The sequence below is a fragment of the Elephas maximus genome, chromosome 1, assembly GCF_024166365.1.
Source record: "Elephas maximus indicus isolate mEleMax1 chromosome 1, mEleMax1 primary haplotype, whole genome shotgun sequence".
Classification (NCBI taxonomy): domain Eukaryota; kingdom Metazoa; phylum Chordata; class Mammalia; order Proboscidea; family Elephantidae; genus Elephas; species Elephas maximus.
The window spans coordinates 215,483,867-215,499,885 of NC_064819.1; positions in this window are offsets into that span (position 1 = coordinate 215,483,867).

The following is a 16,019-nucleotide window of genomic DNA, read 5'->3' on the forward strand; positions in this document are numbered from 1 at the left end:
TCCCTATTAATATTCTGTGGTGTACATTTTGGGTGTTGAATTAATGTTTTGTTTTGTCATGTTTATTGTGCTTTAAATGAAAGCTTACAAGTCAGTCTCTCATACAAAAATTTATATATACCTTGATATATACTCCTAATTCCTCTCCCCCTAATGAGACAACCTGCTCCTTCCCTCCACTCTCTCTTTTCGTGTCCATTCTGCCAGCTTCTAACCCCCTCTGCCCTCTCATCTCCCCTCAGACAGGAGCTGCCAACATAGTCTCAAGTGTCTACTTGATCCAAGAAGCTCATTCTTCACCAGCATCTTTTTCTATCCCATTGTCCAGTCCAATCCCTGTCTGAAGAGTCGGCTTTGGGAATGGTTCCTGTCCTGGCGTAACAGAAGGTCTGGGGTCTATAACCACCGGGGTCCTTCTAGTCTCAGCCAGACCATTAAGTCTGGTCTTTTTATGAAAATTTAGGGTCTGCATCCCACTGCTCTCCTGCTCCCTCAGGGGTTCTCTGTTGTGTTCCCTGTCAGGGCAGTCATCGGTTATAGCCGAGCACCATCTAGTTCTTCCGGTCTCAGGCTGATGTAGCCTCTGGTTCATGTGGCCCTTTTTGTCTCTTGGGCTCATAATCACCTTGTGTCCTTGGTGTTCTTCATTCTCCTTTGGTCCATGTACATTGAGACCAACTGATGCATTGTAGATGGCCGCTTGCTAGCGTTTAAGACCCAGACGCCATTCTCCAAAGTGGGATGCAGAATGTTTTCTTAATACATTTTATTATGCCAATTGACTTAGATCTCCCCTGAAACCCATGGTCCCCAAAACCCGGCCCCTGCTACACTGGCCTTCAAAACATTCAGTTTATTCAGGAAACTTCTTTGCTTTTGGTTTAGTCCAGTTGTGCTGACCTCTCGTATGTTGTGTGTTGTCTTTCCCTTCACCTAGTAGTTCTTATCTACTATCTAATTAGTGAATACGCCTCTCTCCTCTCCCTCCCTCCCCCTTCTCATAACCATCAAAGAATATTTTCTTCTCTCTTTAAACTATTTCTCCACTTATTATAATAGTGCGCTTATACATTTGTTCTTTTGCAACTGACTAATTTCACTCAGCATAATGCCTTCCAGATTCTTCCATGTTATGAAATGTTTCACAGATTCCCCACTGTTCTTTATCGATGCATAGTATTCCATTGTGTGAATATACCATAATTTATCCATTCATCCATTGATGGGCACCTTGGTTGCCTCCATCTTTTTGCTATTGAAAACAGTGCTGCAGTAAACATGGGTGTGCATATATCTGTTTGTGTGAAGGCTCTTATTTCTCTAGGGTATATTCCGAGGAGTGGGATTGCTGGGTAGTATGGTAGTTCTATTTCTAGTTTTTTAAGGAAACGCGAAATCAATTTCCAAAGTTGTTGCACCATTTTGCAGCCCCACCAGCAGTGTATAAGAGTTCCAATCTCTCCAAAGCCTCTCTAACATTTATTGTTTTGTGTTTTTGGATTAATGCCAGCCTTGCTGGAGTGAGATGGAATCTCATTGTAGTTTTGATTTGCATTTCTCTTATGGCTAATGATCAAGAGCATTTCCTCATGTCTCTGTTAGTGGTCTGAACGTCTTTAGTGAAGTGTCTGTTCATATTCTTTGCCCAATTTTTAATTGGGTTGTTTGTCTTTTTGTGGTTGAGTTTTAGCAGAATCCTGTAGTTTTAGAGATCAGGTGCTGGTCGGAGATGTTGTAGCTGAAAATTTTTTTCCCAGTCTGTAGGTGGTCTTTTTACTCTTTCAGCGAAGTCTTTAGATGAGCATAGGTGTTTGATTTTTAGGAGCTCCCAGTTATCTGGTTTCTGTTTGGGATTTTTAGTAATGCTTTGTATTCTGTTTATGCCTTGTATTAGGGCTCCTAACGTTGTCCCTATTTTTTCTTCCATGATCTTTATCGTTTTAAACTTTATATTTAGGTCTTTGATCCATTTGGAGTTAGTTTTTGTGCATGGTGTGAGGTATGGGTCCTGTTTCATTTTTTTTGCAAATGGATATCCAGTTATGCCAGCACCATTTGTTTAAAAGACTGTCTTTTCCCCAGTTAACTGACACTGGGCCTTTGTCAAATATCAGCTGCTCATATGTGGATGGATTTATGTCTGGATTCTCAATTCTATTCCATTGGTCTATGAGTCTGTTGTTGTACCAGTACCAGGCTGTTTTGAGTACTGTGGCGGTATAAGAGGTTCTAAAATCAGGTAGAGTGAGGCCTCCCACTTTCTTCTTCTTTTTCAGTAATGCTTTTTTTCTTTCTTTACTTATCCGGGGCTTCTTTCCCTTCCATATGAAGCTGGTGATTTGTTTCTCCATCACATTAAAAAATGTCATTGGAATTTGGATCGGAAGTGCATTGTATGTATAGATGGCTTTTGGTAGAATAGACATTTTTACAATGTTAAGTCTTCCTATCCATAAGCAAGGTATGTTTTTCCACTTATGTAGGTCCCTTTTGGTTTCTTGCAGTAGTACCTTGTAGTTTTCTTTGTATAGGTCTTTTACATCTTTGGTAAGATTTATTCCTAAGTATTTTATCTTCTTGGGGGCTACTGTGAATGGTATTGATTTGGTGATTTCCTCTTCGATGTTCTTTTTGTTGATGTAGAGGAATACAACTGATTTTTATATGTTTATCTTGTAACCTGATACTCTGCTGAACTCTTCTATTAGTTTCAGTAGTTTTCTGGAGGATACCGTAGGGTTTTTTGGTGTATAAGATCATGTTGTCTGCAAATAGAGATAATTTTACTTCTTCCTTGCCAATCTGGATGCCCTTTATTTCTTTGTCTAGCCTAATTGCTCTGGCTAGGACTTCCAGCACAATGTTGAATAAGAGTGGTGATAAAGGGCATCCTTGTCTGGTTCCCATTCCCAAGAGAAATGCTTTCAGGCTCTCTCCATTTAGGATGATGTTGGCTGTTGGCTTTGTATAAATGCCCTTTATCATGTTGAGAAATTTTCCTTCTATTCCTATTTTGCTGAGAGTTTTTATCATGAATGGGTGTTGGACTTTGTCAAATGTATCAATTGATAAGATCATGTGGTTTTTGTCTTTTGTTTTATTTATATGGTGGATTACATTAATGATTTTTCTAATATTGAACCAACCTTGCATACCTGGTGTAAACCCCACTTGGTCATGGTGGATTATTTTTTTGATATGTTGTTGAATTCTATTGGCCAGAATTTTGTTGAGGATTTTTGCATCTATGTTCGTGACGGATAAATGAGGGATATAGGTCTGTAATTTTCTTTTTTTGTGTTGTGTGTAGCTGGTTTTGGTATCAGGGATATGGTGGCTTCATAAAATGAGTTAGGTAGTATCCCATCCTTTTCTATGCTTTGAAATGCCTTCAGTAGTAGTGGTGTTAACTCTTCTCTGAAAGTTTGATAGAACTCTGCAGTGAAGCTGTCAGGACCAGGGCTTTTTTTTTGTTGGGAGTTTTTTGATTACCTTTTCAATCTCTTTTTTTTGTTATGGATCTATTTAGTTGTTCTACTTCTGTTTGTGTTAGTTTAGATAGGTAGTGTGTTTCTAGGAATTCATCCATTTCTTCTAGGTTTTCAAATTTGTTAGAGTACAATTTTTTGTAGTAATCTCATATGATTCTTTTAATTTAATTTGGGTCTGTTGTGATATGGCCCATTTCATTTCTTATTCGGGTTATTTGTTTCCTTTCCTGTATTTCTGTAGTCAGTCTGGCCAATGGTTTATCAATTTTGTTAATTTTTTTCAGAGAACCAGCTTTTGGCTTTGTTAATTGTTTCAATTGTTTTTCTGTTCTCTAATTCATTTAACTCTATTCTAATTTTTATTATTTGTTTTCTTCTGGTGCCTGACGGATTCTTTTGTCACTTTCTATTTGTTCAAGTTGTAGGGACATTTCTCTGAATTTGGCTCTTTCTTCTTTATGTATATGTGCATTTACTGAAATAAATTGACCTCTGAGCACTGCTTTTGCTGTGTCCCAGAGGTTTTCATAGGAAGTGGTTTCAGTCTCGTCGCATACTATGAATTTCTTTATTCTACCTTGATGTCTTCTATAACCCAGTCTTTTTTGGGCAGGGTATTATTCCATTCCCAAGTATTCGATTTCTTTTCCTTGATTTTTCTGTTATTGATTTCTACTTTTATGGCCTTACGGTCTGAGAAGATGCTTTGTAATATTTCGATGTTTTGGGTTCTGCAAAGGTTTGTTTTATGACCTAACATGTGATCTACTCTAGAGAATGTTCCATGTGCGCTAGAAAAAAAAGTATACTTTGCAGCTGTTGGGTGGTGTGTTCTGTATAAATCCATGAAGTCCAATTGGTTGGTTGTAGCAATTAGATTTTCCGTGTCTCTATTGAGCTTCTTACTGGGTGTCCTATCCTACACCGAAAGTGGTGTGTTGAAGTCTTCTACTATAACTGTGGAGGTATCTATCTCACTTTTCAATTCTGTTAAAGTTTGTTTTATGTATCTTGCAGCCCTGTCATTGGGTGCATAAATGTTTAATATGGTTATATCTTCCTGGTAAATTGTCCCTTTAATCATTATGTAGTGTCCTTCTTTATGCTTTGTGGTGGATTTAACTTCCAAGTCTATTTTGCCAGAAATTAATATTGCCACTCCTGCTCTTTTTTGATTATTGTTTGCTTGATATATTTTTCTCCATCCTTTGAGTTTTAGTTTACTTGTGTTTCTAAGTCTAAGGCGTATCTCTTGTAGGCAGCATTTAGACGGATCGTGGTTTTTTATCCAGTCTGCGACTGTCTGTCTCTTTATTGGTGCATTTAGTCCGTTTACATTCAGTGTAATTATAGATAAGTATGAGTTTAGTGCTGTCATTTTGATGCCTTTTTGTGTGTGTTGTTGAAAATTTCATTTTTCCACTTTTTGTGCTAAAAACTTTTTCTTTGTAAGTTGTGTGTTCCTCATTTTCATAGTAGTTGAATTTATTTTTGCTGAGTCGATATGTTTATCTTGGTTTTTATTTTGAAGTATGGAATTGTTAGACCTCTTTGTGGTTACCTTAATATTTACCCCTATTTTTATAAGTAAAAACCTAACTTGTATCATCCTATAGTGCCTTGGTTTCCTCTCCATATGGAAGACCTATGCCTCCCGTATTTAGTCCCTCTTTTTGGATTATTGTAATCTTTTACATAATGACATCAATGGTTCCCTGTTTTGATTATAAGATTAGTTTTTTAAAATTAATCTTATATTGTTTTTGTGATTTCCCTATATGAGTTGATATCAGGATGATCTGTTCTGTGACCTTGTGTTGGTATCTGATATTACTGATTTTCTGACCAAAGAATTTCCTGTTGTAATTCTTGTAGCTTTGGTTTGGTTTTTGCAAATTCTCTAAGCTTGTGTTTATCTGTAAATGTCTTAATTTCACCCTCATATTTGAGAGAGTTTTGCTGGATATGTGATTCTTGGCTGGAAGTTTTTCTCCTTCAGTGCTCTATATATGTCATCCCATTGCCTTCTTGACTGCATGGTTTCTGCTGGTTAGTCTGAACTTATTGATTCTCCTTCGTAGGTGACTTTTCATTTATCCCTGACTGCTTTTAAAATTTTTCTTTATCTTTGTTTTTGGCAAGTTTGATGATAATATGTCTTGGTGATTTTCTTTTGTGATCTAGCTTGTATGGGGTTCGATGAGCATCTTGGATAGATACCCTTTCATCTTTCACGATGCCAGGGAAATTTTCTGCCAACCGGTCTTCAACTATTCTCTCTGTATTTTCTGTTATCCCTCCCTGTTCTGGAACTCCAATCACATGCAAGTTATTCTTCTTCATAGAGTCCCACATGATTCTTAGGGTTTCTTCATTTTTTTTTAATTCTGTTATCTGATTTTTCTTCAACTATATTGGTGTCATTTGCCTTATCCTCCACCTCCCCCACTCTGCATTCAAATCCCTCAATTCTCCTCTGACTTCCTATTGAGTTGTCTAATTCTGTAATTTTATTGTTAATCTTTTGGATTTCTGAATGCTGTCTCTATGGATTCTTGCAGCTTATTAATTTTTCACTATGCTCTTGAATAATCTTGATTTCTTCAGCTGCTTTATCAGTGTGTTCCTTGTTTTTTTCTGTAGATTGCCTTATTTCATTTCTGAGTTCACCCCTGATGTCTTGAAGCATTCTGTATATTAGTTTTTTATATTCTACATCTGGCAATTCCAGGAATGTATCTTCATTTGGGAAAGATTTTGATTATCTGATTTGGGGGTTTGTAGAAGCAATCATGGTCTGCTTCTTTATATGATTTGATATCAACTGCTGTCTCTGAGCCATCTGTAAGATATTGCGATGATTTATTTTAGATTTGCACAGTGAGTCTTATCTTCTTGTTTTGTTTTGTTTCAATACACCAAGATGGGCTACTAGATTGCACCATCTTGATTGTTGTAGCCTTTGAATCACTTATGTCCTATTAACCAGCTGGTTTGAGCTGTTACCAGATATATGAGTGTATGAGTCCTTTCACTATTCTTGAATAGAATCAGCTTAGGTGCACTGACAGTGTGTCACCTAGTGTGTGGTGTAGGCTGTAGGCTATTAACTTAGAGGAGTAGTGGTGATGGTTGTATGCACCAGATTCTAGTAGTGGCAGGGCATCACACTCCGAGGAGGGCAGGATGCTGACGGCCTTCCCCCACGTGCCAGTGAGGTAGGACCGTCTCTATTCTCTAGAGCTCTCTGGTGGGCGGGCTCTGCAGCTGTACCTTAGGCACCCAATGCTTGTACCTCTAAAGATTGGCAGGTTTCACTATCCTCAGACCCCTTTAGTAGGTGGGTAGGTGGTGTGGGTGGAGCTTCAGCCCTCAGTTCCCTGCTGTGGATCAATGAGAGCTCTGTTTAATAGGTAGAGAGGTATCAGATCTCCAAGTTTTGCCTTTCCACTGCTCAGCTAAAACAATCATAGTCAGATCTCTATCAGAATTGCCTTTGCATTATAATAGCCACCTGGTTCCCTGTAGGGATGAAAGCCAAAGACTGTGGATCTCTTATGATTGGCTGGAGCTTGTTCTGTATTATTATTCCAGTTTAGGGAAGTCAGGGAAGGATTTTCCCCCCTGATTGTTAATTGCCGCTTCTCTCAGGCCAGGAGAATGGGTTAGAAAAAGAAGAGGAAAAAAAAAAAACCCATACAGCACTTCACTCCCTGGCCCAGGAAATTCCAATGTTAATGAAGCCGGCTGGGGCAGGGAGGGGAGGGATCAGATAGATAGGAGAGAGTAGCATGGCAATATAGACAAAGTTACTTATCTTGTTTGGTGAGGACTGTTTTATCTGAGATTCCAGAGGGGTGTGTAGCCTGCATGTGCTGGCTGGATCAAGATTGCCCTTGAAGGTTAGGGCTGCCTCCCGTACTTTCACTGTCTCAAGAAGCCGTGATCACCTCCTCCGAGCTTAGTCCAAAGCCCAGCACCAAGGTTTTCTGACTGGGATACTGGCTCCAGGCTCCAAAACCAGTCGCTGCTTTCCCATCGCTTCTCGTTCTCTGGTCAGCCGTGTTGGTGTGCAGCCTGCATGCGCTGGCTGGGTCTCTGCTGAGGTTACTCCAGGGGGTTAGTGCTGTGTCCTATGCTTGCACCATCTCAGGAAGCTGTGATGCCCTCCTCTGCACTTAGTCCAAAGCCCAGCACCAAGATTTTCTGACTGGAACGCTGGCTCCAGGCTCCGAAACCAGTCGCTGCTTCCCCGTGGTTTCTCGTTCTGTCAGCCGCATCGGTGTGCGGCCTTTGTGTGCTGGCTAGGTCTCCACCAAGGTTACTCTGGGGGATTAGGGCTACATCCCATGCTTGCCCCATCTCAGTAAGCCGCGATCAGCCCCACCACTCTGGCACCAGGGAACCACGAGGGGTCAAGGCTGTGGTGCAGGACATGTGCTCTGGAAGCAGTCGCTGCTTCAGCGTGCAGTTTTTTGCTCCCCTGTCACTCAGGTAACTCCTTAGTTCTGTGTTCAATGGTCAGGGTTCGTAGATTTTTGTGTATGTAATCGATTCACTTGTTTTTTTGAGTCTTTGTTGCAAGAGGAATCTGCGGAAGCTTCTCCCTAGTCAGCCATCTTGTCCCTGCCCCCTGAACTCGCTAGGGCTTTTTTTAATTGGGAGTTTTTTGATTACCTTTCAATTTTTTCTTTTGTTATGGGTCTATTTAGTTGTTCTACCTCTGTTTGTGTTAGTTTAGCTAGGTAGTGTGTTTCTAGGAAATCATCCATTTCTTCTAGGTTTTCAAATTTGTTAGAGTACAATTTTTCATAGTAATCTGATATGATTTTTTTTAATTTCAGTTGGATCTGTTGTAATAGCACCTATCTCATTTCTTATTTGGCTTATTTCCTTCATCTTCTGTTTTTCTTTTGTCAGTTTGGCCAGTGGTTTATCAATTTTGTTGATTTTTTCAAAGAACTAGCTTTTGGTCTTGTTAATTCTTTCAATTGTTTTTCTGTTTTCTATTTCATTTAGTTCTGCTCTAATTTTTATTATTTCTTTTCTTCTGGTGCCTGAGGGTTTCTTTTGTTGCTCTCTTTGTATTTGTTCAAGCTGTAGGGATAATTCTTTGATTTTGGTCCTTTCTTCCTTTTGTATGTGTGCATTTATTGATATAAATTGACCCCTGAGCACTGTTTTCGCTGTGTCCCAAAGGTTCTGATAGGAAGTGTTTTTATTCTCATTGGATTCTATGAATTTCTTCATTCCATCCTTAATGTCTTCTATAATCCAGTCTTTTTTGAGCAGGGTATTGTTCAGTTTCCAAGTATTTGATTTCTTTTCCCTGATTTTTCTGTTATTGATTTCTACTTTTATGGCCTTATGGTCAGAGAAGATGCCTTGTAATGTTTCAATGTTTTGGATTCTGCTAAGGCTTGCTTTATGATCTAATATGTGGTCTATTCTAGGGAATGTTCCATGTGCACCAGAAAAGAAAGTATACTTGGCTGCTGTTAGGTGGAGTGTTCTGTATATGTCTATAAGGTCAAGTTGGTAGATTGTGGCATTTAGATCGTCCGTGTCTTTATTGAGCTTCTTTCTGGATGTCCTGTCCTTCACTGAAAGTGGCATGTTGAAGTCTCCTACTTTTATTGTGGAGCTATCTATCTCACTTTTCAATGCTGATAGAGTTTGTTTATGTATCTTGCAGCCTTGTCATTGGCTACATAAACACTTTATATGGTTATATCCTCCTGGTATATTGTCCATTTAATCATTATATAGTGTCCTTCCTTATCCTGTATGATGCATTTAACTTTCAAGTCTATTTTGTCAGAAATTAATATTGCCACTCCTGCTCTTTTTTGATTGTTGTTTACTTGATGTGTTTCTTTCCATCCTTTGAGTTTTAGTTTATTTGTGTCTCAGTCTAAGGTGTGTCTCTTGTAGGCAGCATGTAGATGGATCGTGTATTTTAATCCATTCTGCTGCTCTTTGTTTCTTTATTGGCACATTTAGTCCATTTACATTCAGTGTAATAACAGGTAGGTATGAATTTAGTGCCATGCTTTTGATATCTTTTTTGTGTGTGTTTTGACAGTTTCTTTTTCCCACTTAATTTTTTGTGCTGAGTAGATTATCTTTATATATTGTCTTTTCCTTATGTTCATTGTTGTTGATTTTGTTTCTGCTGAGTCCTTGTTTTTTTCTTGTATTTTATTTCGATGTGTAGAATAGTTTGTTCCTTTGTGGTTACCTTATTTTTTACCCCTATTTTTCTAAATTTAAACTTAACTTTTATTTCTTTGTATCACCTTGTCTTCCTCTCCATGTGAAAGATATATGACTACAGTTCTTAGTCCCTCTTTATTGTTTTAATGTTGTCTTCTTTTACGTAATAACATTGCTGTAAGTGTTGTGAGCGTTTTTTTATCTTGATTTATTTTTGTGATTTCCCTGTCTGGGTTGATATCTGTTTACTCTGCCCAGTGTTCTTGTCTTGGGTTGATACCTGGTATTATTGATTTTCTAACCAAAGAACTCCCTTTAGTATTTCTTGTAGTTTTGGTTTGGTTTTTACAAATTTCCTAAATTCCTGTTTATCTGGAAATATTCTAATTTCACCTTCATATTTGAGAGGCAGTTTTGCTGGATATATGATTCTTGGCAGGCAATTTTTGTCCTTCAGTTTTTTACATACATCATCCCATTGCCTTCTTGCCTGCATGGTTTCTGCCAAGTAGTCCAAGCTTATTCTTATTGACTCTCCATTGTAGGTGACTTTTTGTTTAACCCTAGCTACTCTTAAAATTCTCTCCTTATCTTTGGTTTTGGCAAGTTTGATTATAATATGTCTTGCTGACTTTCTTTTGACATCTACCTTATGTGGAGGTTGATGAGCATTTTGGATAGGTATCTTCTCATCTTTCATGATATCAGGAAAGTTTTCTGCCAACAAATCTTCGATATTTCTCTCTGTATTTTCTGTCATCAGTCCCTGTTCTGGTACTCCAATCACTCATAAGTTATTTCTCTTGATAGAGTCCCACATGATTCTTAAGGTTTCTTCATTTTTTTTTAATTCTTTTATTTGATTTTTCTTCAAATATATTAGTGGCAAGTGCTTTATCTTCAAGTTCACAAATTCTGCCTTCCATTTACTCAATTCTGCTTCTCTGACTTTCTATTGAGTTGTCCAATTCTGTAATTTTATTGTTAATCTTCTGAATTTCTGATTGCTGTCTATGATTTTTCCAGCTTATTAAATTTTTCATTATTTTCCTGAATAACCTTTTTAATTTCTTCAACTGCTTTATCTGTGTGTTCCTTGGCTTGTTCTGCATATTTTCTCATTTCCTTCCTGATGTCTTGAAGGATTTTGTTATATTAATCTTTTGTATTCTGCTTCTGGTAATTCCAGGAAGGCACTTTCATCTAGAAGATCCCTTGAATCTTTGTTTTGAGAGCTTGTTGAGGTGATCATGGTCTGTGTCTTTATGTGACTTGATATTGACTGTTGTCTCTGAGCCATCGATAAGTTACTGTATTAGTTTATGTTTGCTTATTGTGTCATAGCTTCTTGCTTTGTTTTGTTTTGATATGCCCAAATCGGTTGCTTAAGTGAGCTAGCTTGATTATTTTTGCCTTTGGAGCTCTGACATTCTGTCCCCAGCTGGCTAGAGCTGTTACCAGGTATATCGGTCTAAGAGTCCATTCACTTTTCTTGTATGAATTCAGCTCAGATGTCCAGGTGGCTGATCATCAGATATGTGGTACAGGCTCTGTCCTACAGTCTTAGAGAGGCAAGGGTGATTGGTGTATGTACCTGTGTCTGGTTGCAGCAGGGGGTCACGATCTGAACAAGGCAGGGAGCTGAGAATCATCCCCCAAGTGTCTTTGAGAAAAGCGTGTCCCTGTTCCCTAGAGCGTACAGGTGGGTGGGTTCTGCAGATGGACTGTGGGCACCCAATGTTTTGGGTTGTAAGGACAGGGAGGTACCAGTTATCTTTGGACCCCTGTCGTGGGTGGCTGGATGACCTTAGTGGAGCTACCAGTCCTTAGGTCCCTAATGTGGGTAGGTGAGGACCTTGTTTAGTAGGTAAAGCAATGTCAAACATCAAACACCTGCCTCTCCACCACACAGCTGAAACAGCTGTAGTCTGCCAAGGATGGCCTATTCTCCTGAAATAGGCTCACACAGGTCCATACAGAGGGGAAAGGTAATCAATGTCCACGAACCGTTTATGCCTGAACAGGAGCTGCTTCTATTCCTAGCTCCCCCAGTTAGTGGGGCTGGCAAATTATCTTTTCCCCCAATTGCAAGTTTATTCCTTCTCCAGGGCCTGGAGGATGGCTCTAGGTCCTCAGCAGTGCCTATCTCAGGCCCAGGGAAATCAACACCCGCTGAAGCCATCTTGGGGCCTGGGAGCACAGTAAAATATACACAAGTGCTTAGCTTTTGCCGAGAGCGCTGTTCTTCTCTGGTTCTGGAGGCATGAGTAGGCCACGTGGCTGGCTGCTTCTCCCTGAGGAAACTGTGGCTGAACACTAGTACCAGCCTGCTGCAGCCGCTCCCAGGAGTAGTGCCTGAGGGCTGCTGGTGATTCAGGTACGGTAACTCCTCTCCACTTCTGCACCATATATTTCTCCCCCGCCCCTCGGTTCATTTTCTAACCTTGCCTTTGATGTTCAGGGATCCTAGGTTGTCATAAATATACTCATTTCACTTGTTTTTTCAGTTCTTTGCTCACCAAAATTGTCTGTCTATTCCGCCATCTTGGCCCCTCCCTGAATTAATGTTTTAATACTACAAATATATATAGGTGCTGTTTCCATGAAGTTTAGAAAACAGATTTGTGAATACCAAAACAATTATTGGTATTAAGGGCATTAAAAAGGAAAGTTACCGTGTATGACAACCAATACATTTCCATCATTAAAAATCTGTACTAAAGCATGGGTAAGGATCAAGGGAAATAAAAAGCTGAAAACTTGTCCACAGCCTAGCTCTGTCTGTAGTTCAGAAAACACATTTATAAAAGGAAAGATTTCTATTCTAGAAGCTATGTCTTCCTAAATGGACCAGGTATAGCAGGAACTACTAAAACAGGCATGAATTACAAAAACCGCAGTTGAGGTATCCCAAAATTGTTTCTAGAGATCCAGTTTCATTTTTTGTTTATTTAATTCATTACAGAAATGCTGGTTTCTGGTAAAACTGACCAAATGCAATCAGAATTATCATGACTTCCACGTAAAAAATGGAGCTTTTTTTTTTTATAAATCCATTTATTTTCTCTTTTGACAGCCCCCTTTTTTTTTTGAAGGCCTGGCTCTTTTGCATGCAGGTAAAAACTCTCACTCTTCCCATCAGATCTATTCATAACGTTTATTAAAAAAAAAAAAAAGCAGTGCTCTATATTGTCCCAATCTGTTTGAAATATTTTATAAACCTGTTCCCTTAGTGTATTCCCTTAGCGTATGATTACTAAACTCATTTCTCACATTACATTGATAACAAAAGAGGAGTCCTGATAGGAACTATTGGAAACATGCACTATGAATGTGAACGAATTCTCTTGAAATTAGATTAAAAAAAAAAAATTTTATCACATATCAATTCTCTGTTTTTTGTTTTTTTTGTTTTTTTTTTAATTCTCTAGGGTTTTATCCCCCTTAAATAGTTTAAGTGGAGTTCCTGAAGCAAAACGGTTTAGCACTAAACCCATGAACAATGGGGACCAGGGTATATAGCACTGCAATTGGCCTAGCCTCAAAGACTAATAATTTAATTATTTTAATCTTAACTCTTTTTGTTTAGGTTTTTGTTTTGCAAGGTTGAAGAGCTAGATATTAGAGCAGTAGAGTGTGGTCCTTAAATCACCTTCCTTAGACTCACTGGAGGCTGGTCAGAATGGAAGTTCCTAGGCTCTCCCCAGACCTACTGAAGGTGAAGCTTTACAGGCCATGACCAGGAATCTGTGTTATCTATGTGTTTTGGTTCCCCTCAAATAACCTGCTTATAGGACAAAGCTGAGGTTATTTTTAAACACTGCCAAGGAGAACACTACTTGACTGAGATTTAACAGTGTCTGGGAGGGGAAAAGGTAAAGACGGGTTGATTAGGATTACATAAGGGGGACGATACTGTAGTTTAGGTTTGGTAGACATAACAAATCATTGCTTTTAAAGCAAGAGTTTTAATGCAAGAGTTCTGAAGAATCTTAGGGAAATAGTTGTTTGATGCCATCTGTTGAAGAACTGAACAATTTTATGTTCATATAAATGGGCTTTTCAGGATGTTTCTGGAATGAAACATAAAGTTATGGTAAAGTCATGATGATGAAGGCATGAATACTAAAGTTATATTAGTGAAGACAGCTTACTTGTAGTCATGTCAGTGTAGGCAAAGTTGTGTGGGTATAGATGATTTCAGTTCTCAGTGCCTCGCCCACCCCTCTTTATATTCGTTTTTCTGCTTAAGTTGAAGGATAAATCATTAATGTCTGGGGGTGTGATCAAGCTTCATCTTCACCACTATTGAGGTGACATGATAGAGTGTCATGTTTCTGGAATGATTGTTTTAACTGCCATAAACCCAGAAAACCCAGGGCTGTCGAGTCGATTCCGACTTATAGAGACCGTATAGGACAGAGTAGAACTGCCCCATAGAGTTTCCAAGGAGCACCTGGTGGATTTGAACTGCCGATCCTTTGGTTAGCAGCTGTAGCACTTAACGACTATGCCACCAGGGTTTCCTTTAACTGCTGTAAGTGTCAGGTTTTCCTATTCTTTTTGTTGGATGATCATTTGTTGGACCATTAGATGAGACACTGGCTACATAGCAGTATTCACAACTTTAGAGATCACAGATCTGAGCATTGCAACAAGACAAATACTAAGAACAGAATTATAGAGTTTGCAGTCCTGTTTTCAGCTAGGAACTGAGAGTACCCAAACTAAAACAACAGAATAGATTTCATCTCAATATGAAGAGCTTGCTGAACCAAATATGAGGTTATTTGCAAAAGTATCTAAATTTATGATTTCTTTGTTTGCATCTTGGATCTTTTAGTAATATTATGGATACTAGAGAGATCTGCAGAGATGTAATTACAAGATTCTTCCTCTAAAACAGAACCTGTTCCCCTTGAGAATCAATGTTATATTTAAAGTGGTTCTATTCTCAATTACTGATTACTTAATTTCATGAACTTCTCAGACAAGGGGTTCTGTAGCCTTGATGGTATTGTCCAACTCTCCTGCTAGTATATGGAATATAGTATGTATGGATCATCTTTACTTTTCAGGCCTCTTGTAAAATATAAAGAAGCTTGAAGAGAAAAGAATCTAGAACTCCTCTTGAATAGTTAGGGATTTTGTTCCCAAATCAAGGGCCAATTATTACCCTTCTTGAAATGTTATCTAACAATCTCTTTGTCCAAGAAAGAAAACTGATGGGTAAAAGTATATTCTGAGTGATGTCTGGGATTACCCTGAAGGCACATCAGTTTACTAATGTAACAAGTCCCTGTCAAAGTAGTAACCACAAATCTAACACCAGTCATTGAGGGACCATCCAATTACTTGTTTGTTTTTTACCAAAAACATCCCTATAAAATTGTCAAACAATGTTGTACCATCTTGGTACCACTCATCAAGACTGATATGGCATGAGGCAATAAAATTTGTAGCATTGATATTGTTTAGCAAAATAGAAGTGTATCTTACTTATGGGAAACCCTGGTGGTGTAGTGGTTAAGTGCTATGGCTGCTAACCAAAGGGTCTGCAGTTCAAATCCACCAGGTGCTCCTTGGAAACTCTATGGGACAGTTCTACTCTGTCCTATAGGGTTGCTATGAGTTGGAATTGACTTGACGGCACTGGGATGGGTCTGGGTTATCTTACTTATAATATCTATGAAAGTGAGAGAGCTCCAAATATATACCCTTTGTTCGCTAGTTCTCATCTAAGTTCTATTTCTGTGAAAATTCAGCTACAAAGACTAGCTTTCAGGAAAAGTGGCTGAATATTGTTTCATTGGGTACAGGAACCAACTTTTCCAGATGCCATGTGATAGAGATTTTAGATTGTGAAATATCTGTTCTATTGTGGTGGTTGGCATCTAAAAAGTCACCTAATTGTTGAATCTGGTTACCCAGGAAACAAACGGATTCATTACAAAGAACAAAGAAATGATACCAAAAAAAGCTAGATGTTTCCAAAAGGAAAATGTGCACAAATATAACAGCCTATTTGGCAGTTCTCAGGTGAATTAAAGCTAGGTATTGGACTTAAACCTAGAAGTGACTAAGAATGCAAAACACAAGAAATATTAGGGATCTTATAAAGAACATAGCATAAAGGTAGCTTTAAACCAGCCAAAGATGAAAAAAGATAACTAGGAAAATAAAGAACAAAAGAATTAAACAAAAAACTAAAGCACACTAATCTATCTTGTTCCATGGATTCTAAGTGGATGCAGAAGTCTTGGATGGAAGCCATCTCCTTATGGAGGATTCCTAAGAATGCTCAACTTGAGA